The 25,301-nt window shown below is 45.5% G+C and overlaps 1 protein-coding gene across 4 annotated transcripts in view; it reads left to right on the top strand.

Moving 5' to 3' along the window:
- Positions 1–25,301, top strand: part of GJC1 (gap junction protein gamma 1) — a 35,319-nt gene that overhangs the window by 3,564 nt on the left and 6,454 nt on the right. Inside the window, exon 1 of one of the 4 annotated variants that reach the window (XM_079949889.1) lies at positions 2,098–2,340. The exons of the other annotated variants lie outside the window; for them this stretch is intronic. The gene's annotated coding sequence lies outside the window, so the exon portion shown is untranslated. Of the gene's footprint in view, positions 1–2,097; positions 2,341–25,301 lie in introns of those variants that run through there. 4 annotated transcript variants of the gene reach the window in all.

Below are 25,301 nucleotides of genomic sequence, written 5' to 3'. Positions count from 1 at the left end.
TTTTGTTTGAGATCTTGCAGTATTTTGGGCAAAACTTTAAAAAGCTCCTCCAAAAAAGCCCCCCTCCAGAACAAACAAAAAGACTCAACAACTTTTGTGTCTGGATTTTCACTTTTTGAAGAATGGCAACCCTAGGTTGTGAGCTTTCGTTGGAGGTTCTTAAGCAAAGGTTGGGTGACCATCTGTCATGGATGATCTAGTTAAGATTCCTGCCTTGCAGGTGGTTGGACTAGATGACCCTTGGTGTCCCTTCTATGTCTACAGTTCGACCATTTCGAGATCACGGTTAATAGCAGCTGGCAATCATACCTTCTGATCTTCCCTCGAAGCTTTCTAAGCTGACAACCATCAGTTACCCTTACCTCGTGGCAACTAATCCCACAAGCTGAGCAGTTTGTATAACTCCCTGCCCCCATTAATTCCAGTTATAGTGCAAAAAAGGAAACCAAAATGCATGGACTCAGTCCCTCACTGTGCTTTGCTTGTGGGCAGGTCTGAAAGTTTAGCGCAAAGACACCCTTAATTGAGGGGGGAATTGTGCTTGCTCAACCCTGCTGCCATGGGTGGGCAGAGCTGGAGGTGGAGACATTCTGAACAGTGGACTGAATTAATGAATGGGAAAAGGTGTGTTTGCAGGGGTCTTTCCCCAAGTAAAACCCGAGGCAGAAACTCAAGTGGGAGTGACCAGTCCCGGACCAAACTGAAAACTGAACAGCTAGGTCTACACTTAATGGAAAGTGTGGATGAGTCCTTAGTCTTTTCATGACTAAGTCATGCACTAGTCATAAGGGGTATTTCCAGTCAGTTATCCTCTTCTCTTTAATAAATTTGGGAGTCATAAGATCCACACTCACAGTAGTTACGTATTGCAAAGGCAGCCAGGCATCCGTGTGCCACTCTTGAGTTGGCTTTCAGGTAAAGTTCGTATATTGTCTGTGCAACTGTTGAATTTGAAGGCTCTGTGCCAGCACAATCTGGCTTGGCAACCAAGGTCCTCTATAGTGCCGCCATTACTGTGTACAGTATTCATGTAAACCAGGGGTAGGCAACCTAAGGCCTGGGGGCCGGATGCGGCCCAATTGCCTTCTCAATCCAGCCCATGGACGGTCCGGGAATCAGCATGTTTTTACATGAGTAGAATGTGTCCTTTCATTTAAAATGTATCTCTGGGTTATTTTGTGGGGCCTGCCTGGTGTTTTTACATGAGTAGAATGTGTGCTATTATTGAAAATGCATCTCTGGGTTATTTGTGGGGCATAGGAATTTGTTTAATTTCCCCCCCAAAATATAGTCCGGCCCACCACATGGTCTGAGGGACGGTGGACCAGCCCATGGCTGAAAAAGGTTGCTGACCCCTGATGTAAACCATAGGATCAGTAACCTATAACGTTTCCCTTTCATGTGCAGAGCCATTAAGAGGTCAAGTGGTCAAGGGGGTTATTCACTACTAAATAGTTTATTTTTATTTTTCCTAACGCAGCGTTCTGTAAACCGCCTTGAGACCCCAGGTATCGGGTGGTATATAAATTCAATTAATAATAATAATTATTATTATTAATAATAACTAGTACCACAAAACAGAGAAACAGCCAGGATTTATTTTCTATAAACAGATATTGTGTACCCCAAATAGATCAGGCGTTATATGGCTCCTTATGTTTAGAATGATGCTCAACGTGTATCGTAGGAAGTGAAACTCACCGAGTTTCAGTGAGACTTAACTTCCTAATAAATACGTTTAGGATTGCAGCCTTTGTCTCCCTGGAATTTCTGTCTTGATGTTTTCTGTTGTGGTTCTTGGCTGTGATAGCTGTGTCTGGACTGAGCAAATGAGGGGTGTTTCTTTTAATTGCGGGGGGGGGGGAGATGAAGGAGATATTTTACTACCCCAAACTCTTTCCGTAACACAATCATCTCACCTGGTAGGCTGGGGGAAGATTGCAAGGCTATGAATGCAAAGGGGTTGGTACAGACACGTTTCAGGTTGTTGTTACTCATAATCTGCCTCCGTGAAAGACAGCTGCGCGTCACCCCCGCTGAGTGGTCGAGATGCATATAATGTTCATGCCCTGTAATAGGGGGAGGAGAAAAGGGCTGTGCCGGGTTGCCTCAAACAATAGCGAGCCTGGAACGTCTTTCTTCCGCTGTCAAAACTTGTTTTCTCATGAGCGCGGAAAGCACTCGGCTTCCCTGGGAATGCCTGTTGTCCTAATGACGATTCTGCCACATTTAGAAGCATCCCGATGTTTGTCTTGCTTCATTGTCCTTTTACGTCCCATATCTCTCGATGCCTCCTTGGCTTGAGCTGGTTTCTCCCCCTCCTGGAAACGGCTGGAGACAGTAAGTATTTGCGCCAGATGCATGCAGACAGACTCGTCCTTTCAACAAAAGAAGCATCCATTAATGGGGGGAAACTTTGGATCTTTCGAGTGAGCTTGGCTTTCAAGAACAGATATGGGAGTTTCTTTTTTTTTTAAAGGAAAAAGAAAATATGCAGTTCAAGTTCTAGGTGTGAACAGGATATTGATTTGTAGGTTTTTCCCAGGGGGTTTCGACAGAGGGAACATTGCAGCCCTGAACTTTGTCGGTCTGAACCCGCTGATATAAAATCTTTAATTGAATTAAAGTGTTTTGGGAGGCATATGGAGAGTAGAAGGGATGGAGATTAACAACATTGCATTATTCCTTCCTGATTTATGATAAATCTTCACCTTTTGAAAACGGTTGTTGGGGTTTTTCAGCTTAGCATAGGCAAGAGGGTTTCAATTTTTAAAAAAGATAAAAATATAAATACCCATTAAATTGTCAAGTACACGTGTATTTGGTAGCCTGATAGGTTTTTTTTGGGGGGGGGGGAGATCCAAACAAATATAGAAGGTCAACCGAGTAGAAGCTGCAGAAATGCATTTTGCTTGCAAATTTGCCTGCACTTCTAAGGATTTGAAATAGCAAACGACTGGCTACATATTCCATTTGATTTTATGGTACCATGAAATTGTTAAATGTTTGGTATACAGCCTAACCCTTGGGTTATGTATTGTGTAGACTATATCTTGGGTTTTTGTTTTTTGTTTTGAATACATGCATTGTATGTTGTAACCATGCTAAGTGTTCTTGTATTTTGCATTCCTACTACCTTTGGCACACAGCTGAACTTCCGCTGTTGCTCAGGAGTACTCACCACTTCCTCAGGGTGCTCCACGCATCTGAACAAGGATTTCCTGTCCACAGAGGTTCATGGTTCAGTAAATCAGTGGGTCTTTTCCCGTCCTACCACACTCGTCCTTTTGCTGCTACTTTTCTAAGATTTTAAAATGTGGAATATTTCACATTTGGCCTTGGATTAATTTCTTTTTTGCCGTTACTGTCCCAGCTCTCCATTTGTCAAGATCATCCAGTTACTTCAGGGTTTTGATGGGTCGTCTCTAAGCATGACTGAGCCTAGAACCAAATCTTAGCCTCTAAAACGTTTTCACCCCCCCAGTCCATGAGGTGCTGTGTTCATTTTTGTCCCCTCTCGGATGTTAATTGTGCATATTATTAAATAATGTTTTGTGCAAACTTTGTTGTTCTGAGTAAGCTCGACGTGGGGTTTGGTAGTACCACCACAGTTCCTTTTCGGTGGGGCTTAGTTAAGATTGCTGAACAAAACTTACTGTACCATAGGCACTTTTTAACACCTAAGTCACGAGTTCAGCGCACAGACCTAGAGAGGAGATGTCTAGCTAGCTTTGTAGTAGATTTGATGTGTGCACCTTGGGAGACGCAGTAACTTGAGTGCTTTGCCCAATAAGGAATGAAACTGCCACCTGTTGTTCTACCTTGGACTACGTGGGTTCAGGACATCAGTGCAAGGTCCAAACTTGGGATCTAGGTTAGGGGAACTGTGTGGCATCCAGGTTGTGGGAGATCCTTCCACTTTTCCATATAATGAACAGCATTTGAAATCAGGATTTGTTTGTTTTTTTTAAATAATTTTTATTAACTGGCCAATCACATCAAATTAAATCACATCGCATAAATTCCAAATTACAAAGCCAAATTTTTAAATTTTGTTGGGGGAACCCATACTTCAAGATCCAAAGGGGGATTCAGATCATCTTCTTATTACTGCGTTAATGTCCAAATCAGTCCCAATCAGTCCAAAGTTCATAATTCTATCCAGTCTTATCTTGGTGTTTCCACATCATATCTTGTTCATATAATTTCTCTTTTTCCTTTACGATCTCTTCTGTTAGTCTCCTTAAGCCGATAAGCAAATATAATAATCCTGTGTGGATTTTGAAATTGGGATTTGGGGTAGGTGGGATGGCGCGAGTTGAGACTGTGTTTTGTGGATGCACCTACTGGTAGGCAACCACTTGAACGCACCATTCCAAAGTCGGAACTTTCACAGATATTAATGTTTTGAGAAGCATAGAGTTGGACAGAGCGTGTTGGGCTGTCTCGTAGTCCAACCCCCTGCTCAGAACAAGGGTTCCCCCAACAGACGTCTTTCCAACCTCTGTTTGAAGATTTCCAGCAAACAAGCGCACTCCCCCAGCTGAGTTCTTTTCTTGAACATTAAAATGTTTATTCTAATGTCCATTGAAGTCCATTAGATCTAGCCTTGCCCTTTGGGGCGGTAGAGAATTTTAAGTCTTTCGCCTATTTTATTCATTCATATTTTTTTTGGGGGGGGGGTAAAGTTTATGATTATTATTTCATTTAAAAATGTATATAAAACAGAGATAACCAATTACGACAACATACAAAAATTAAAAGATGAAAAACAAAGCATAAAATAGGGATGTAGAACCATAGAGTTGGAAGGGGCCCTGAGGGAATATGCAGCTGTCCTATACGGGGATTGAACCTGCAACCTTGGCATCATCAGCATCACACTCCAAACAACTGAGCTACCCAGGCTGACAGACGTAGAATTAAGTAGTTGCACATGAGTTAAAATAACAAAAGCCCAAGGAGAAACTATCATCAAGCATAGTTCCAGATTTGCCAGACTTGAGGTGAGGACTGTCTTGAAAATCATGGTTCCGCTGAATACGTCGTAAGGGATTGCCAAAGTCTGTTGGTTCTAGTTTTTGTTGAAATCTCAAATCGAGCATAGTTTTTACAGCTATATTGCAGAGCGAGCGGTACCAAGCGTCCAATTTCATTCATTCGTTTAAAACACTCCTTTTAAAACACCCAACTTTTCAAAAAAGTTCGAAGCGGTTAACAAATAAAATACCGTAAGGTGTTTTAAAGCTATAAAAATGGAAATCAGGGTAGAATAAAGCAGTAAAACATCATTACATAAAAAGAGAAACTAACGCAGCAGCTAATCCCATAAAGATGAAACCAGAACATCAGTCAAAACCGGTGGATCAAAGTTCGCTAGAATCACACCAGGCTGTATTGGTAATCTATAGCTAAACTATACCAGGAACTCTGTTTCTTTTCATAGTGATTGTATGTGCCACAGGGGCTCAATGGTCTCTTGTCAGAGGATGAGTGGCTGGATTTAGTGCTGACCACTTGAGTAGGACGGCCGTTGCATCATCTTTGCATGAAGCTACGCTGTCCGTTACCCTTTCCTTATGAATGGCTCATTATCTCAGGCTGCCCCCCTTCCTCCCTCTTTGACCTTCCTCTTCTTCCCACAGTCTTCCTCGTCAAAAGGAACGACATTTCGAACTCCCGTCAGGATGATTCCGCTGTAAGGAATGCTGGTTTGCAACGTTATGTGAAGTTTTTTAAACCAAGGGGTGACTAAAGTACTGCCAAGCAGTGCGTTCCTCAAGTGACTGGAAATGTTGTTTTCTGTAGAAATTATAATAATAGCTTTATTATTTATACCCCACCCATCCGACTGAGTTGCCCAAGCCACCTTTGGGCGGCTTCCAACAAATATAAGTGCACAATAAAACATCGAACATTAAAATAAACCAAAAACTCTCCCTATATAGGGCTGCCTTTAATTGGCTAAATTTGAAATCCAGATGCTGAATTTCAAAGTAATGCATTTGAAGAACTGATTAAATAATAGGACTGGATTCCTAAGAGAGGATTCCTAAACACTCTTGGCAGTAATAATGGCTTGAGGCCCATTTGCCCATAACAGAGGGCTTAAATGCACCTTTTTGGAAAGAGGGGCTACTGCTGACCTAAAAGCATTCCCACATGTCTCCCCAGTGGTGCACGGGGTGGGATGAAATGTGTGGTGTGGCACTATTGAAATCCAGCATTTCCATCAGCAAAGATAAGTTGTTTTCACCTGCCGTGCACATTTCAGTGTTTTCCTACGGTATAAGATTATTTGCGAGAACAGTCAACGCTGGGGTTGACTATTCACTTGTTTATAACAATTTCCGGAGGGATACATCCTTGTTGTATTCCTCAAGTGTATACTTCATAGGGTAGGAAATGGCACCAGGATCTCCCAAATTCTCAGTTACAAAAAGCTCGATTCTGTGACTTGTATAAAGGACATGTAGTTAGCAAATTTGCCAGATCTACTTAGTGGGCGTTAGAGCTGTGCTGAAGACCCAGCCTGCCCATCACCTACCCCCAGGACTGGCTTTTGGGATATTACCTGGCATTGCTCACATTGGTTTGAAATCTGCCTTTAGAGAGTTTTGGACTAGCAGCCGAGTTCCTTAAACCAAGGCAGAGGAAAGGAAAAGGAATCCAGTTAGTCTTGAGGTCCTGAATTCTGCGCCCTGTACCGATTTGTGAAATCGGAAATGCTCACATCCCTGCCTGCTAGACTGTTAACTTTACTGTGCAGTTAATTAAGTGTATGTGGACCCTGTGAGTCTGTGAGATTAATTGGGGCTTCCTTCCCAAGCTATAAATAAATAGGAAGAGGGGGGGGTGTAGGGGTTATGCATGTATGTAAGTTGAAATGCAATGGAAAATTTGAATCGGATGAGTTGATGCAAGAGGCATTTCCCTATGGAGTCACTGGGCTGCAAAATGTTTTATTTGCTTAAACTCAAACAGATGCTTCAAAATACTCTCAGAATGAGTGTTCTTGTGCCAGTTTAACTCACCTCCCCACTTTGGCTTGTGAACATTGGTTTGCTGCATGTAACTACGCCAAAACGGTGGACATACCATCATTGTGGCACTGCCACCTGCTCCCCTTGAACTGACTCTTGTGCTGCAGGTAGAGAGGTGCGTTTAAACCTTCTGAAAACAAATACATCCATAGAATCATAGAAACATAGAGTTGGAAGAGACCACAAGGGCCATCGAGTCCAACCCCCTGCCAAGCAGGAAACACCATCAGAGCACTCCTGACATATGGTTGTCAAGCCTCTGCTTAAAGACCTCCAAAGAAGGAGACTCCACCACACTCCTTGGCAGCAAATTCCACTGTCAAACAGCTCTTACTGTCAGGAAGTTCTTCCTAATGTTTAGGTGGAATCTTCTTTCTTGTAGTTTGGAACCATTGCTCTGTGTCCGCTTCTCTGGAGCAGCAGAAAACAACCTTTCTCCCTCCTCTATGTGACATCCTTTTATATATTTGAACATGGCTATCATATCACCCCTTAACCTCCTCTTCTCCAGGCTAAACATGCCCAGCTCCCTTAGCCGTTCCTCATAAGGCATCGTTTCCAGGCCTTTGACCATTTTGGTTGCCCTCCTCTGGACACGTTCCAGTTTGTCAGTGTCCTTCTTGAACTGTGGTGCCCAGAACTGGACACAGTACTCCAGGTGAGGTCTGACCAGAGCAGAATACAGTGGCACTATTACTTCCCTTGATCTAGATGCTATACTCCTATTGATGCAGCCCAGAATTGCATTGGCTTTTTTAGCTGCCGCGTCACACTGTTGGCTCATGTCAAGTTTGTGGTCAACCAAGACTCCTAGATCCTTTTCACATGTACTGAAAATAATTTGGAAGTCGTGGGTAAGTTGAAGGAAGACCCACATATCTTTAAACCTATGCTGTTGTTCTTTAGTCGTTTAGTCGTGTCCGACTCTTCATGACCCCATGGACCAGAGCACTCCAGGCACTCCTATCTTCCACTGCATCCCGCAGTTTGGTCAAACTCATGCTGGAAGCTTCGAGAACACTGTCCAACCATCTCGTCCTCTGTCGTCCCCTTCTCCTTGTGCCCTCCATCTTTCCCAGCATCAGGGTCTTTTCCAGGGAGTCTTCTCTTCTCATGAGGTGGCCAAAGTATTGGAGCCTCAGCTTCACGATCTGTCCTTCCAGTGAGCACTCAGGGCTGATTTCCTTAAGAATGGAGAGGTTGGATCTTCTTGCAGTCCATGGGACTCTCAAGAGTCTCCTCCAACACCATAATTCAGAAGCATCAATTCTTCGGCGATCAGCCTTCTTTATGGTCCAGCTCTCACTTCCATACATCATGGATGGTGTGTATCTCTTCATAGATCATTCATAGATTATAAACGGCATATTTGGGGACATAAGAGGCAAAAAAAGTTCAAATCTGGGGTTTTTTATTTAGTTGGAGGGGAGACGGCAAAATGAGGATATGATACAGATCACACATAAGAAGAAAAAGGAAGAAGAAGAAGAAGAAGGCTTGTTGAGCATGCTTTTTCCAGGCCTCCACTGGGGATGTGATGGGTTATGGCTTTGGAGTTTGTGTGTGTTCTCGGATTCAGGATACAATATTCTCCCTCTCTCTTGTGCATGTAGAAACCAGTTTGTGATTTTGTGGATTGTGCATTCGTGGATTGTGTGGGTGTGCACATAATTTGTCTAGTCCAGATTAATGCTCATAGCATTAAAAACTCATTCCAAAAAGGACCAAACATGGGTTAGAGCTCAACGTAAAACCTACCATGTGGTGATAGCAATCCTCTTTGCCACCTCTGTTGCACCTGTAGAAAACAGTTCCAGGAGATACTTTCAGGTGGTTCATAGTCTTAACAGAACCACATTCGACATCAGGGTTGGTGGGGATCTCCTGTAATTATTTTGCAAAGGTTTTTTGCAGAAAAAATTGCTCAGATTTGGAAGAATGAATAGTCTCCGCCATGGGTAGGCAAACTAAGGTCCTGGGGCCGGATCCAGCCTGTGGACAGTCCAGGAATCCGTGTGTTTTTACATGAGTAGAATGTGTGCTTTTATTTAAAATGCATTTCTGGGTTATTTGTGGGGCCTGCCTGGTGTTTTTACATGAGTAGAATGTGTCCTTTTATTGAAAATGCATCTCTGGGTTATTTGTGGGGCATAGGAATTTGTACATTCCCCCCCCCTCCAAAATATAGTCTGGCCCCAACAAGGTCTGAGGGACTGTGGACCGGCCCCCTGCTGAAAAAGTTTGCTGACTCCTGGCTCTCCATCATAGTAGCATGGTTGAGGTGCCAGAGCTCTTGTCTGAGTCAGGTTGAATGGGATCAGTTTCAACCTGTTACCTATGAGTATGTGGGCAGGCTTTCTGGATGACTGAAACTGACCACCTGTCTCCTTGATCCTTGCCCATCCTGCCTCATAAAAGCAAGCCAGGAAGGGCTGGGCGATGGGCTCTGCGGGGTGGTGAATGCTTCCCTCTGCAAGGGAGTTTTCCCTGAACCCTGTAAAGAGGCGGTTGGTTATTAAACCGCTTCTTAAAAAAGGATTTTTGGTCCTGGCCACTATGGCCAACTATCGCCCAGTCTCAAATCTTCCATTCCTGGGCAAGGTGATTGAGCGGGTGGTTGCTGAACAACTCCAGGCATGTCTGGAGGATGTGAACCCTTTTGGATCCCTTCCAGTCGGGACTCAGCCCCCATCATGGGACTGAATCCATCTTGGTCGCGCTGGTTGTTGATGTCTTGCAGACTAAGGACAAGAGGAGAAAGCTGGTTCTGGTCCTGCTGCATCTCGCAGTGGCTTTTGACCATAGTATTCTTCAGGACTTTTCTAGCGGGGCTGGGAGCTGGGGGCACTGTTAGGCAGTGGTTCCGCTCCTTCCTCCTGGGTCATGTCCAGAAAGTGGTGTTGGGGGCAGTGTTCAAAACTCCCATTGTTCTAGGCACATTTTACGACAGGAAATTTCATTCACGTGAGCAGTTTCTGAGCTCTGGGCGCAGTACTGTGCCTAAGATTTCAGATTAAAACTGCAGAGTGGAAGGAAAGGGGGAGCTTTTTCAGCCTCCCCACTTCCAGCTACTCTCTGAAGAATGGAGAAGAGACCCCTTAAGAATATTAGGAGGGTGGGCAAGGGAAGGACTAGAACAATGTGAAAAATGAACATAATATTTTAGCTGCAGTTCATTTATTTTCAGCTTTGTATTCTTGTTATTAAAGCACACCTAGACATTCCATTGTTGCGCTCATAACATAGGTTTAAGGTCCCATTTAGCTCCTAGCTTTCATATCTCATTTTCTAACACTGGCTGGGGGGTAAGTTTTCGGACCAATGGGCACTCACTTGTGAGGTGCCTCAGGGCTCCATCTTCTCCCCCATGCTTTTTGACATCTATATGAAGCCGCTGGAAGAGATCGCCATGGGTTTAGGCTGGATGTTCACCAGTATGTGGATGATACCCAGCTCTACCTCTCCTTTAAATCGGAACAAGTGAGGGTGCTGAATGTCTTGTTTGGGTGTCTGGAGGTGGTTGTGGGGGATGGATTTTGGCTAACTGATTGAGGTTGAATCCTGACAATATGGAAATATTGTTTCTGGTGGGCAGGTGTGGGAGGTTTTTGCTCTAGGAGGCTTAGTTCGGTCAGAATTGAGTATACGCTTCCAGAGTTAATGCTAAATACATTACTTCTAGTAGATGAGCCACCATAGCTGTTAGAAGGTCATGAACATTTGTGTCCCAGGCTTTTTAGACTCATCTATCCATGTACTAGGTTAAAAAAAAATGTAAAGGACCCCTGGATGGTTAAGTCCAGTCAAATGTGACTATGGGGTTGTGGCGCTCATCTCACTTGAAGCCAAGGGAGTTGGTGTTTGTCCACAGGCAGTTTTCCGGGACTAAACTGCTTCTGGTGCAACGGAGCACCGTGACGGAAACCAGAGTGCACAGAAACGCCGTTTACCTTCCTGCCGCAGAGGTACCTATTTATCTACTTGCGCTGGCGTGCTTTTGAACTGCTAGGTTGGCAGGAGCTGGGACAGAGCAACAGGAGCTCACCCTGTCACGGGGATTCGAACTGCCAACCGCAGTGGTTTAGACCGCAGTGCCACCCGCGTCCCACAACCCATGTACTATCTGAAACCAAAGGGGCACATTGGTTTCCAGGTTTGAAATACGTTTGCATTATTTTCAGGTCTCCTACCCCACTATAGTTGCTGTGATCTAAGCTATAGATTGGCTTACCATCACACCAGAAGCTGGGTTTGCGATTTATCTCACTCTAAACAAAACCACAAGCTGTATAGCTAAGATTTGTTCCATGGTTAACCATTTGTGGTTTCCCTGTGGGAGATAAAAATATTGGGTTCATACGCAACACTAACCCGACAGCAGTGTGGTAGACTGGAGGAGGCACTAAGTGGCCACCGTCTTAGTTAATAAAGCATGAGACTCATCATCTCAGGGTTGTGAGTTTGGGCCCCAAATTGGGCAAAAGATTCCTGCAGTGGGTTGGGTTAGATGACCCTCACAGTACTTCCCATCTCTACAATCTGATGGTTCTACAATTTCAGCAACCTATCAGTAGCTCTGGCTCAGGCCTGACATTTAGCAATGAAGAGAAGTGCATCTGCTTTTCCAAAGGCTGAAAAGTGTTGCCCAGCAAACATCTGAAGCCTGGTTATACCCCCTTCCTAAAGCGGCTTGCCTCTCACGCCAAGACACGTGTTCAGTTTTTGCAATAGAAACTTCACTTCACTCCTGCCCCACATAAGATGCTTTTCAGTGGATAAGTGAGTGGTTGCATGGAGCCAGATGCCTGCTACCAGTGATGTGGGTTTGATTCCTTAGTCCAGGGGTCAGCAAACTTTTTCAACAGGGGGCCGGTCCACTGTCCCTCAGACCTTGTGGGGGGCTGAACTATATTTTTTGCGGGGGGAGGAAATGAACAAATTCCTGTGGCCTACAAATAAAGCAGAGATGCATTTTAAATAAAAGTACACATTCTACTCATGTAAAAACATGCTGATTCCAGGACCGTCCATGGGCCGGATTTAGAAGGCAGTTGGGCCGGATCCAGCCCCTGGGCCTTAGTTTGCCTACCCCTGCCTTAGTCTTTCCCCTTGTGTCCGAATGTTTGCCGCTTGCTCCCCTCTGCCTGGGAGTGCCCAAGATAGAGGGTGCGGCTTTTGAGGCGTGGCCTGATTCCCCCAACACCTTTCTTTTTAGAAATTCACCACTGCGTTGATTCATACCCACCCACACACCCATGGCTGTGTGGCAGATTACTGTGTCTGCCGAAACCGCAGTAATGTGCCATGGTGGAAATGGATTATGTTTCCTGGACATATATTTATTTAAAGCAAATTATACTTCTTTTACTAGCCCTCATGAGAGTTCTCAAGGAAGCTTAAACCATAAAACGGAGTTAAATACCGGGTTGTTAAAATCCATTTGTTCCACGGTAAGATAGTGAAGCTTCTGCAGAAACTCACCTGGGCACTGCAGCAGTTGTGTTCATGCTTGTTCCAGACGTTTCATGGTGTGTGTACTTGATGTGAAGTGATACTGCCTTTTCACACCAGAGATACTGAATTGATCAGGGTCTTGTGAGTTGTTCTTTTATTACAGTGCACACCTGGGATGCTGATTTAAGACACACCTGGACCCTCTCGTGTAGACTATTCCAGTTTATTTATTTCCATTATTTATATATCCCATCTTTCCTCTGGTGACATGCACAACCTTGTGTGTTGTTGTTTTTTTAATAGTCTAAGTGTCTTTTTGGATTGAAAGTTGTTGTTTTTTAATTGAAAATGTTGCTGATAGGTTGGTAACCAGAAAAACAGCAGGGTTTTCTTTCATTTTTGTTTTGTATAGTATTACTTAATTAGCGCTATCAATGTTGTTTCATTTAAGAACTACTAAGCAGAATATCTTAATGTCCAGAAGCCGAAATTATTTTAGGAGTAATTCAAAGATTGATAGAAAATATAAATGTGATGCTAAGATAGTGCTCGCCAAAAAAGTAGAGTGAAGTTATATGAAACGGCAGTAGCTTCACAAGTTTGCCTGTCAGATAGATCCCAGCACAACTTGAAACCATGGGAAGACAGAAGAGTATGTTAGGAAAGTATGGAAACTGCCGCCACTATTCCATTTCCTTCTCCCAAAGTCAAAACCTTTACCGTCTGAGGGTGGTTACACTTGGGAGTTTATTAGGGAATCGGTGGTGTCCATACTTGCAAGGTTTTGCTGAGCCCACCCACCGCCATCCAAATGCTAGCCTGTAAATTTTGATAAGGTATTTAATCCAGATTTCATCTTTCCTTGGGCAGTTTTAGTGGCCAGTTTGTCATGCTTGGTTGGCGATCTCTTTGATCCCCATTGGAGTGCAATAGGTCTTACTCTGTTTCCTAGATAGCAGCTGAAAGGTGTTTTTAGTTGGGGGTGTGGTTGTGCGGTTAACGGTTACAGGGGACCTAAGGGCCTTTTCAGGGGCACGGGTGGCGCTGTGGGTTAAACCACAGAGCCTAGGACTTGCCGATCTGTAGGTCGGCAGTTTGAATCCCCGCAACGGGGTGAGCTCCCGTTGCTCGGTCCCTGCTCCTGCCAACCTAGCAAGTAGGTTAGGTACCGCTCCGGCAGGAAGGTAAACGGCTTTTCCGTGCGCTGCTCTGGTTCGCCAGAAGCGGCTTAGTCTTGCTGGCCACCCGGAAGCTGTACGCTGGCTCCCTCGGCCAATAAAGCAAGATGAGCACCGCAACCCCAGAGTCGGCCACGACTGGACCTAATGGTCAGGGGTCCCATTACCTTTACCTTAAGGGCCTTTGCATGTTTTTCAGTATGGCCACCCCACCAAATCAAACAGCTGATCAATATATCACTCTTGGGACTTATTCACACTGGAGTTTGCTGTACTTTTGCAGCTGTTGCATTTCTGTTAAATTTGATAGTCCACATGATGTTACCCTTAAACGCAGACTTCCTCAACCTCGGCCCTCCAGATGTTTTTGGCCTACAACTCCCATGATCCCTAGCTAGCAGGACCAGTGGTCAGGGATGATGAGGATTGTAGTCTCAAAACATCTGGAGGGCCGAGTCTTGAGGAAGCCTGCTTAAACGATACTAGTCTCAATGCTTTCCCACCTGTAAATTTGGGTTTGTCTGATCCAAGGATGATCCAGTGATGATCCAATAAGGGGAGACATTAGCCTTCAAAACACTCCGTTTGGGGTTGCAAAAAGTGGTTTGGTTTTGGGGTGGGTGAATCAACTCTTGACTTGGTGCTGTTCCCCTTCCCCTGCCCGGTACAGTGGTGTCCCGCAAGACGAACGCCTCGCAAGACGAAAAACTCGCTAGACGAAAGGGTTTTCCGTCTTTTGAGGTGCTTCGCAAGATGAATTTCCCTATGGGCTTGCTTCGCAAGACGAAAACGTCTTGCGAGTTCTTGCGATTTTTTCCCTCCCTCCCCTTTTTCTAAGCCGCTAAGCTGCTAATAGCCGCTAATAGCGCTAAGCCGCTAAGCCGCTTATAGGGGTGCTTTGCAAGACGAAAAAACCGCAAGACGAAGAGACTCGCGGAACGGATTCTTTTCGTCTTGCGAGGCACCACTGTGCTTCCTTGATGCTTTCTTTATTTTATGGCTGTGCTCGTAACTATTTCTGGCACACTCCTGAATGGATTCCCCCCCCCCCTGTGATTCCTCAGATTTGCAAAGGGGGCAAAAAAAGGAAAACTGTGCAAGCAGCCCACATTAAAAATAGTATGCTGAGAATTTACAGTTGCCTGGCCTGAGTCTGTGCTTTTTTGTGCACTTCAGGGCATGGAAAATATTTGAAAAACAAAGTGTGTGCACATTTGTGTACATGCACGGTTGGTACTTAATTAGCACAGTGGGGGCGGGGAGGGAATCAGACGCTAAGGCAGTGCCTACTGGCTGGTTGTCGTTTTCCTTTTGGAACATCGGTGTGTTGCGAATGAGGTAACATAGGTGTGTGTCAAAGGGACATTAGTAAGGAGATGAATAAATTTTGTGGGTTTGTGTGCCAGTCTGTCACAGTGGTCTTTGTCATGGCTCATGGTTTTCAGAAGCAGCCACTCCTGACATCGGAGCTGTCTGAATGCGTACTCCAAACCCTTGGTGCATGACCTCTCAAAAAAGCCTGCAGGGTGTGTGTTTGCGTGCCTTGCCTCTGCCACTGTCATGCCCATTCACACTTCACATTTAATCATAGGTGAAACGTGCTCTTTTGTGCGAGGTTATTGCTTTTTTCCCCAAGGAGTGGGCTTTGAGCAGAACTGTTTCCGAAAGGAGTTTCACATGAGCAAAAGAAAGGAGGTTTGCCCCCAAAAAGTCCTGAGCCAACCCAGTCCCCACTGTTGGTTTGTTGTTTGCTCTTAAACTGTGTTTCTATCTTCCTAGTCTTTTTAAGAGTGCAGACAGATGTACCAATTTGAGAGCAGTGGAGCCACTTCAAAAGTTCCCCTGCTGATTTCCATATAAACATCCCTTATTTTGCCCCAGGATAAACTACAGTGGTGCCCCGCAAGACGAATGCCTCGCAAGACGAAAAACCCGCTAGACGAAAGGGTTTTCCGTTTTGGAGGCACTTCGCAAGACAAATTTCCCTGTGGGCTTGCTTCGCAAGACGAAATGTCTTGCGAGTTTTTCCGACTTTTTTCCGCTCCCCCCCCCCCTTTTTCTAAGCCGCTAAGCCTGATAAGCCACTAAAAGCTGCTAAAAGCCGCTAATAGCGCTAATCCGCTAAGCCGTCAATGGGCTTGCTTCGCAAGACGAAAAAACCGCTAGACGAAGAGAATCGCGGAACGGATTCTTTTCGTCTTGCGAGGCACCACTGTATGATGAAAGGATTTGGGCACGTTTTCAGGGCGGTTTAGCTTAAACTGGAGAATAGCTGGCTGTGAAGCTGTTACCTAAAACCCACCAACACCTTTGCAACCATTCTTGGAGCAGTTTTTGCAGCTGCTTTTGCAAATTTAATTTGATAAGATAAAAAAAGAGTGCAGTGATACGCTGCAACGTTTAATGTTTTTGAGAAAGCAGCATGGCTGAGTCAGCATCCTACTGCAGTGCGAAGGCAACCAAGATGATCATGGGTCTGGAAACCAAACCTTATAAGGAGTGGTTGAAGGATTTTGGGTATGTTTAGCCTGGTAAAGAGGAGACTGAGAGGAGATATGATAGCCATCTTCAAAAATCTAAAGGGCTGTCCCAGGAAGGATGGAGCAAGCTCTTTGTTGTCATGAGTTCAGCCTACACACGAGTAGGGCCCTGGTAGAGACACATGCCCGACTGGTTATTTTTCTCCTGCTACGGAGGGTAGGACCCAATCCAATGGAACCAAGTTACAAGAAGGGAGATTCTGACCAAACAGGAAGAACTTTCTGACAGTAAAAGCTGTTTGAACAGACTCCCCTGGGAGGTCATGAGCTGTCCTCCTTTGGAGGTTTTTAAGCAGAGGTTGGATAGCCATCTGTCATGGGTGATCCAGTTGAGATTCCTGCCTTGCAGAGGGTTGAACTAGATGACCCTCGGGGTCCCTTCCAAATCTACAGTTCTGTGATTCTTAAGTTGCAAAGCTGGGATGGCACTGTCCCAGCTCCTGCCAACCCAGCAGTTTGAAAGCACACCAGTGCAAGTAGATAAAAGGGTACTGCTGTGGCGGGAAGGTAAACGGCGTTTCCATGTGCTCTGGCTTCCATCATGGTGTTCTGTTGCACCAGAAGTGGTTTAGTCATGCTGGCCACATGACCCGGAAAGCTGTCTGTGGACAAAGGCCGGTTCCCTCAGCCTGAAAGCGAGATGAGCCCCCCAACCCCATAGTCTCCTTTGACTGGACTTAACCATCCTTTACCTTTACATTTACAGGTGATTTATCCTCAGTTACCACTGTCCAGAGGTTAGGTTTTAGGTCAGAGAACGTATTTTACCTGTGTGCAAAGCCTAACACACCAGTCTTATTTAAGTCACAATTGCCATTGATAGCAATGTAGCTCCTGCAACGTAACTAAAAAGTGTTCCCAAATTACTATTACCACTACTACTACTAATAATAACAGTTTTATTATTTAGGTGCTGCCCATTTGACTGGGTAGCCCAAGCCACTCGGGGCGGCTCCCAGCAAAATGTTAAAAATACTAAACGTTAAAAACGTTAAAAACTTCCCTAAAGAGGGCTGCCTTCAGATGTCTTCTAAAAGTCAGATAGTTGTTTATTTCCTTGACATCTGATGGGATGTGCTAAATATTATTTGGGCTGCTTTCCCCCCTTCCTTGGTACCTTTTGAGCATTCAAGAGATCACGGAAAGCTTCTTTTGAATTTTCAGTACAGGACATGCAATTTTCTGTGTCTTTCAACAATCTATGTGCCTGGATTTGTTGAAAGAGCAAAGGCAGCTAAGTTGACATATTAAATTTTTTTGACCGCAGAAAAACATCCTGTGGATCTATAGCTGCGCTCCTCCCCCCAGATTTCTTCCCCCAGATATTTTGACATCTTGGTTTTATGCATAGAAGAAAGATCTAAGGTCTAATAATTTCACAAGTGGTTTTTGGATTCTTCGGAAAAGGATGTGGGGGGGGGGGGGGATCAGCCATGCCTTGTTAAAATGCCCAGACTAGGCAAGCAGAGCAAAAGCTTCTTGTCAAACAAAACGTCTCTTGAGAAGACGTTTTCAAATCAACATTGACATTAGTGGCTTTTTTTGAACTCGTCTTCTGTTTTCAACATGTCACATGAGATGGGCAAGGCATGCTTTGAATAACCCCAGTTATTTGGAAAACATTTGCAAGGGGGGGCGGGATGTATCAGAATTCTCACTCAGCTGTTATATAAGAACCATAGAATCATAGAATTTATAGAGTTGCGAAGGGACCTTAAAGGGTCATCTAGCCCAACCCCTTGCAAAGCACAGAGATGAGAGATTTTGTTTTTAAAACTTGCATAGAATTTTTGAATTAGGATTCAGGCACACAGACCTGGAGGCACAAGTTTTGTGGTGTGAACTGGCTATTACCTGGGCTTTCCCAAAGCACCTCCAGACTGTCGCTATTTTGGGGTGGGACTCAGTCACATACCGGCAAACCCAGGCTGCTTAAAGGTAAAGGGACCCCTGACCATTAGGTCCAGTCGTGGCCGACTCTGGGGTTGCGGTGCTCATCTCGCTTTATTGGCCAAGGGAGCCGGCGTACAGCTTCCAGGTTATGTGGCCAGCATGACTAATCCGCTTCTGGCGAACCATAGCAGCGCATGGAAACGCCGTTTACCTTCCTGCCAGAGTGGTACCTATTTATCTACTTGCACTTTGACGTGCTTTCAAACTGCTAGGTTGGCAGGAGCAGGGACCGAGCAGTGGGAGCTCACCCCGTCATGGGGATTCGAACCGCTGACCTTCTGATCGGCAAGTCCTAGGCTCTGTGGTTTAACCTACAGCGCCACTCGCATCCCATCTAGGCTGCTTAATTAAAGTTCATTTGGAGCTCTCGTGCAACAAATCTGCTTGTCGCCGCTGAATGAGACTTTTGACATAAGGAAAATGCACTAGAAAGCACAGGGTAACGTTTATTTGATACAACACCTTCTAACATCCTGCAAGCAAATCGAAATGAATGATCAGTAAATAGCTGAGTATATCTAACCTCGCCACATACTTTGTGCAAGCAAATCAGGATGGATGCTCTATATACAGTGGTACCTCTGGTTGCGGACGGGATCCGTTCCAGAGCTCAAGGTTTCCACAACCGGAGGTGCCTGTTCTGCGCATGCGCACAGCACGATAGACCGCTTCTGCACATGCACAAGCGGCGAAACCCGGAAAAACACTTCTGGGTTTGTGGCTTTCGCAGCCTGAAGTTTACGTTACCCGAGGGTAATGTAAGCAGAGGTTCTACTGTATACAGGTAATCTGGACTCCCATCAGATAAATAAGAATGGTTCTGTTTAAAATGTGCGGTGCTCCCAGGAGGGGCGCTTACTCTGGAAAACGGCTCTCTCGCCAGGGTCAGGACTGTGGTGCATATTTTAAAACACTGTGTGTTAGAAAATCAGATACATAGTCTAGGAGCCAAATGGCTCCTTAAAACAGAGCTTTCCAAACTCTGTGTTGTGACACGTTCGTGTACCGACTGCAGAGTGTAGGTGTGTCGTGTGAACGCTCCGTGTGCTCCTCTCGGGGCTGGAAAGGGGTTAGTTTAACCTCCGGTTTGCTAGTAAAACTGAATTACCATGTCGTGAAATGATGCATGTCTAAAAAGTGTCATCACCAACATGAAAAATTTGGAAAACTCTGCCTTAATCCATAGTTGCAGTCGCCAAAATGGAATGACTAGCTTCCATTTTGGGGCCAGACGGCTCTAAAATCTTGTTTTTCAAATGACAGAATGACTGTGATTGATTCTCAGTGAAACATCCGTCTAGTGAAAAATGACTTGATCCAGGGACAGCCCACATATATATTGGCCTATTCCGACCTCTTTTTCTTAATGGTGACTGCTCCTGCTCAGGTTACACAGGAAAAGCAGTTTGGTTCCAGAAATTCATTCTGATTGTGCGGATAAAATATAACTGATAGAATTCTACTGTAGTTCCTTTGCAGCTGCAGTGGTGTGTCTTTAGAGATGCACTTAGGAAATGTTGCTGGCTAGAAAACTCATTCGTAGATACTTGTGAGGAAGTACAGTGGTACCTCGGGTTACAGACACTTCAGGTTACAAACGCTTCAGGTTACAGACTTCGCTAACCCAGAAATAATACCTCGGGTTAAGAACTTTGCTTCAGGATGAGAACAGAAATCGTACGGCAGCAGCAGCACGGCAGCAGGAGGAGGCCCCATTAGCTAAAGTGGTACCTCAGGCTAAGAACAGTTTCAGGTTAAGAGCGGATCTCCAGAATGAATTAAGTTCTTAACCCGAGGTACCACTGTACCTGTTTTTCCATCTACACCTAAGTAGGGCTGGGTAACATCAGCTTTCCAGCATCACAGTCCGGCATCCCCGGACCCCATCCCTGGCAGAGCAGTCCCCGGTGCTCCCCCCACTTTCGGGGGAGCCAGAGCCGGGCTGGGGAATCCTTTACCTGCTCGGAGAGGAGCAGTAACCGCACGCTCCTCAGCCGAGCAGTTTAAAGATGCTGAGGGAGGAACAAGCTGTATCGGCACCTCGTATGAGGGCAGAATGGGATGGTGGTTTCACCCAGCGATGTATTGCTGGTGAAACCCCCACCGCTTCTGCGTCCCTCTTCTCGCAACGCTCACTGGAGGAAGTCACTAGCAGAGGGATTTGGGAGCAGTGGCCGTTTCACCAGTGATATAGTGAAACCTATAGTGGTCTGCTCCTCATACTGATATATCGCCCAGGCCTACACCTAAACAGTTTACCTTAGACGCCCCATTTAATTTTGCAGCCCATTTCCAAATAAGTGTGTGAGAGAGATACTTATGGGATGAGTGATAGGGGAGGCAATTAGCTCTGCATCTCATGCAAGCTGCCTTTAAGCAAATAAATTGGGAGATGCGATCAAGAGTCTCCCACGTAATGTCTAGTTTTACCCTAGTTGGCCATGTTCTACACCCTCAGAAAACTAGTTAGGGGTTCTTTTGTGTGTGTGTGTTTCTCTGGTCAGATTATTATTTTTGTTGTCATTTAGTCGTGTCCGACTCTTCATGACCCCATGGACCAGAGCACGCCAGGCACTCCTGTCTTCCCCTGCCTCCCGCAGCTTGGTCAAACTCATGCTGGTAGCTTCGAGAACACTGTCCAACCATCTCGTCCTCTGTCGTCCCCTTCTCCTTGTGCCCTCCATCTTTCCCAACATCAGGGTCTTTTCCAGGGAGTCTTCCCTTCTCATGAGGTGGCCAAAGTATTGGAGCCTCAGCTTCAGGATCAGTCCTTCCAGTGAGAGCTGAATGAATTGTTCAGTGTTACTGGTTCTCAGGGAAAAGGAATCATAACGAGTTCTGGAAAACCTAGGTTGCTAATTAAATCTACCAAAATTTGGCCCCATATCTCTGCCCCCGAAACCAGACCAGTTTTGCAGGGCATGGAAATGGATGGCGGTGTAGTTGGCATCCGTAAGGAGCCTGAAAGATGAATGACTCTAATTGAATTTAGGAGACATAATCAGATGTGGCTGCTGCTGGAATTTCTCCCTTGAGTGCATCCATCCTTAGTAATTGCTCGTTTATTAGCTCTGCAAAATGCACATACCCGCTTCTCCACTGTCTTTCTACCCCTTCCCTAACAAGGAATGTGTTCGTTTTCGGTTTATAACCTGACTGTACCTAAAGGCTCGAAAAGAATCCTGCTGGAATGTTTTTCAGCAGGTGAGAACGGGGGTTGAGCTGGGGAGGGGGTTAGCCCCCCCACCTAGACCTTTCCTGTTGCATCCCCCTTGCCTTGCCTTGCTGCTGGTATCACATGCTGCAGACAAAACGCTGGGAGAACAATAGCTCAGTCTCTTAAGGGTTGTGGGTTCAAGCCCCATGTTGGGCAAAATATTCCTGCATTGCAGGGGTTGGACCAGATAGATGGCTGTTGTGGGCCTTCCCAATTCTATGAGAGCCAGTGTGGTATAGTGGTTAAAAGTGGTAGACTCGTAATCTGGTGAACCGGGTTCGCTTCCCTGCTCCTCCGCATGTAGCTGCTGGGTGACCTTGGGCCAGTCACACTTCTCTGAAGTCTCTCAGCCTCACTCACCTCACAGAGTGTTTGTTGTGAGTGAGGAAGGGAAAGGAGAATGTTAGCCGCTTTGAGACTCCTTAGGATAGTGATAAAGCGGGATATCAAATCCAGACTCCTCCTCCTCCTCCTCCTCCTCTTCTTCTTCCTCTTCTTCCTCTTCTTCTTCTTCTTCTATGATTCAAAGCCTGGCTTTTATCAGACTGATTATAGCTCTTTATGGGAGCAACAGCGGTCATCCCCTCTACTGATCTTGCCCTGCAGGTTAACTGGTGACTTGTCTACCCTCGTGATGCTATTATTGAATGCCAAGTCAGTACTTAGTAGGGCCACCCTCAGCCATGATTTAGTTATGCTTGAGCTGGGAACTGGCCTGAATGGAAGAGCTGAAACCTGGGTGGGAGAAATGGGTTGGAGTGGATTGAACTCTACTCCATACCGACCAAAATTGGAGGGGGTGTCAATTGTAGGCAGCCCCACACTGGATCTCTCAGCAGCTTTTGCTACCACTGACTGTGTTGTCCTCCTGGGGTGTCTCTGCGAGTTGGGTGTTGGGGGGCACTGTTCTGGAATGCCCCTCCACTTGCATGGCTGGTCTCTTGGAATAGCATGAAGATCTGTGGGGCAATGTTATATTCCCAATGCTATTTAACTTCTTTATGAAGCCATCGGGAGCAGTTGGGAGATTGGGGGCCTCAAAACTTAACCCGGTATGGATTGGACGCCTTCCAATATTGGGAGGGAAATGGCTGTCTATCCCAGGAATGAGTCTCATTTTGTGACAGTTTGCTTGCCATTGCCTGATTTCCAGCGCCGAGGGCCTTCTGGCGGTTCCCTCGCTGCGAGAAGCCAAGTTACAGGGAACCAGGCAGAGGGCCTTCTCGGTGGTGGCACCTGCCCTGTGGAACGCCCTCCCACCAGATGTCAAAGAGAAAAACAACTACAGTGGTACCTTGGGTTACATATGCTTCAGGTTACAGACTCCCTTAACCCAGAAATACTGCTTCAGGTTAAGAACTTTGCTTCAGGATGAGAACAGAAATTGTGCTCCGGGGGCGCGGCAGCAGCAGGAGGCTCCATTAGCTAAAGTGGTGCTTCAGGTTAAGAACAGTTTCAGGTTAAGTACGGACCTCTGTAACGAATTAAGTACTTTACTCGAGGTACCACTGTACCAGACTTTTAGAAGACATTTGAAGGCAGCCCTGTTTAGGGAAGCTTTTAATGTTTAATAGACTATTGTATTTTAATATTCTGTTGGAAGCCGCCCAGAGTGGCTAGGGAAACCCAGACAGATGGGTGGGGTATAAATAATATATTATTATTATTATTATTATTATTATTATTATTATTATTATTATCTGTTTGAGATATTCCCCTGCTCTTCTTTTGCCTCTTACATACGCATATGGTTTGCTTGATTTTTTTTTAAGTCGCCGCTGCTGCTGCTACTACTGTAATAGAGCTTCCTGTTTCACTGCTGCAGTTTGTGGTGGAATGTTAAACACGATCCTGGCAATGGCAGTGCTTTTCTTGCACACAGTCCGTGCCTTTGGGCAGCCGTACCCAGACCTAGACATTGAGCGTGTGTGTGTGTGTTCTGCACGTCCGTGGCTGAACATGGAGCCAGAACTAGAAAAATAGTTTGTTGGGAGAGGAGACCAGGCTGGGCTCTTCTCCCTGACATGCTACCTTTTTGGATGCAGGGACTTCTTCAGACATGATTCCCCCTCCCCACCCCCCACCCCTTATACCATTTGAAATGATGCTGTTCGGGAGAAGCTTCACCCTTGTTTCCGATAATTGTATAAATTGGCAGCTTTCATTTTTCTCTGGGGACGGGTGACCTCTGAACAGCAAGACTGCAGAATGTTGCTTTTTTAAAAAAACAAAACAAAACCATGCAGCTGAGCCAGAAAACAGATAAAAATGGAAGAATAATACTTTTTGCTCTGACTTCCCCTTTGTCCTCAGAAAAGCCTTTGCCATTCTCAGCGGTAATGCAAAATTATGACAACTACAGGGAGTGAAGTTCCGTCCTGTAGCTTCCCTTTAGTGTACAATACCTGGCTGAGTTACAAATCGGGAAATCCCTGATATGAATCCACAATGAACTCGCTATCCAGGCTGGCAACTCCTAGCACTGTGCAATCACCGCTTTTTCCACTCTCTGTTGTTTCTGTTGTTGTTGTTGTTCAGTTTCTGAGTTGCTTCTTACAAAGAAGTATTGAAGCTGTTTATGGGCAGAATGAAATACAGTGGTGCCTCAGGTTAAGTACTTACAGTGGTACCTCTCAAGACGAAAAGAATCTGTTCCGCGAGTCTCTTCGTCTAGCGGTTTTTTCGTCTTGCGAAGCAAGCCCATTGACGGTTTAGCGGATTAGCGCTATTAGCGGTTTAGCGGCTTTTAGCAGATTAGCGGCTTAGCGGCTTAGAAAAAGGGGGAGGGGGGAAAAACCGCAGGAACTCGCAAGACATTTTCGTCTTGCGAAGCAAGCCCATAGGAAATTCGTTTTGCGAAGCGCCTCCAAAACGGAAAACTCTTTCGTCTAGCGAGTTTTCCGTCTTGCGAGGCATTCGTCTTGCGGGGCACCACTGTAATTCGTTCCGGAGGTCCATTCTTAACCTGAAACTGTTCTTAACCTGAAGCACCACTTTAGCTAATGGGGTCTCCTGCTGCCGCCATGCTGCCAGAGCACAATTTCTGTTCTCATCCAGAAGCAAAGTTCTTAACCTTAGGTACTATTTCTGGGTTAGCGGAGTCTGTAACCTGAAGCGTATGTAACCCGAGGTACCACTGTACATATCGGTACATCTGTTTATAAATGTTTATTCACAATACAAACATGTAAAATGAAAAAAGAAAAAACATTTCCCCACCCAGCTGTAGGATAAGCACCCAGCTGCTAGCATAAAAAACACGGCTGCAAAAACCAATATAGCAATTCCTCGGAACCCGGGAGAATAGGAACATATTTACTTGGTGTTGCATGATTATAGCGTTGGTGCCTGGCAAACTTCCCTGGGGAGACTGTTCCACAGGCTGGGGCCCCCATTTTCACCATTGTCACATCCTTCCAGCCTTCTCTTGGAGGTGGCACAGAGGGAATTGAAATTACCGCTGACTGTCCACACTCTTTTGGGTGTACATCTTTTTGTGTTCCATTCAGACTACTGGGCGTGACAAAGCTTCATGAGTGTGCCCTTTTTTGCACTGTGTTTCATTTTTCTAATCGATTTCTACATTTGCACTGAACCACGTTTCTAAAAACTTTAAGCACTGCTGCATGAATATAAAGGTAAAGGTAAAGGTACCCCTGCCCGTACAGGCCAGTCTTGACAGACTCTGGGGTTGTGCGCCCATCTCACTTAAGAGGCCAGGGGCCAGCGCTGTCCGGAGACACTTCCGGGTCACGTGGCCAGCGTGACAAAGCTGCATCTGGCGAGCCAGAGCCGCACACTACATGCTTTTAATATGGGCCCTACGTGTTTGACCACAACTTTAAAAATTGAATGCGGCTAGGAGGGGATTGACATACTGCTAAAATGGCGGTGATCATTCCGAAGTGTTGCCTGA

Source organism: Podarcis cretensis, assembly GCF_951804945.1.
Source record: "Podarcis cretensis genome assembly, chromosome: 13".
Classification (NCBI taxonomy): domain Eukaryota; kingdom Metazoa; phylum Chordata; class Lepidosauria; order Squamata; family Lacertidae; genus Podarcis; species Podarcis cretensis.
This window is presented reverse-complemented; position numbering and strand designations above follow the sequence as displayed.